This window comes from Octopus bimaculoides, chromosome 26 (assembly GCF_001194135.2).
Source record: "Octopus bimaculoides isolate UCB-OBI-ISO-001 chromosome 26, ASM119413v2, whole genome shotgun sequence".
Classification (NCBI taxonomy): Eukaryota; Metazoa; Mollusca; class Cephalopoda; order Octopoda; family Octopodidae; genus Octopus; species Octopus bimaculoides.
Window position 1 is genome coordinate 2270273 of NC_069006.1, and position 1374 is coordinate 2271646.

Genomic DNA, 1374 nt, shown 5'->3' on the forward strand with positions numbered 1-1374 from the left:
ATATATATATATATATATATATATATACAGTAATCCCTTGATTATCACGAGTAATACGTTCCAAAAGCCCCACGATAGGTGAAAAATCCGCGAAGCAGAAACAATACAATACTGTATATTGTTATTATTTTTTTAATTATCTTTATTATTTGTGTATATTTATCTCATTATATGTGCAAAACAGCACCACGGAGGAATCGACCTAAGCTTAAATAATAATCCGCGATAGGTCAATTGCGATATGGCGAGGGAGTACTGTGTATGTGTGTGTGTGTGTGTGTCTGTACGTAACACGCAATCCTACAACGTGTGGGATTTGATTGCAAGACCCACGGGTATCAATGCTCTTCTTATCTAACCGGTTTATATTTAAAATACCTCAGTAATTGAGATCACTTTCTTTATCTCATTAGGAAATCTTCCTGTTTGCACAAAAGGTTTTATATTAACTGAAGGAACGGCGCAAAATAAGAAACTGTACCAGTGAAAAATATGGACTAATGGATTAATCACCTCCCAATAAAATTGGTAACCATGGGCCTAAATAAGAAACACTTCGTTTCACGTTATTCTGCGATGACTTCGACATTCGAGGTGTGACACTCCGTTTACCTGTACAAACAGTGCGAATCGGATGGAGGGTACGAGCTGATTACAGTGCAAACATCTGATCCCTGTCCAAAAAATCAACTGTTCTGTGAGGAGTTCCTCAACTTTCATCTGTCAATAATCTGCAACCTCCCTATTCATATAAACACCATGTCACACTACTTCCCAACATCATTGGGATACTTCGTGGCCCTTGTATACCGCCTAAAGAGAGATGAATACCAACAAGTGCCTTTCAACACGTATCACTATCCGCGGGATAAAAACGCAACAAACCCATGATTAACTTCCTTGGAAATACTAACCCTGGCATTACTGATTTCTACAGGCTATCGGTGTTTGATTAGCGCTTTTACTTTTTTACTTGTTCAGTCATTTGACTGCGTCCATGCTGGAGCACCGCCTTTAGTCGAGCAAATCGACCCCGTGACTTATTATTTGTAAGCGTAGTACTTATCCTACCAGTTACTGTTGCAGAACCGCTAAGTTACGGGGACGTAAACACACCACCATCGGTTGTCAAGTGATACTGGGGGTACAGACACACAAACATATATACACACATACATATATATATAGTTATATACGACGGGCTTCTTTCAGTTTCCGTCTATCAAAATCCACTCACAAGGCTTTAGTCGGCCGGAGGCTATAGTAGAAGACACTTGCCCAAGGTGCCGTACAGTGGGAATGAACCCGGAACCATGTGGTTGGTAAGCAAGCTACTTACCACACAGCCTAGTTGTTCATTAACCCCCCCCCCCC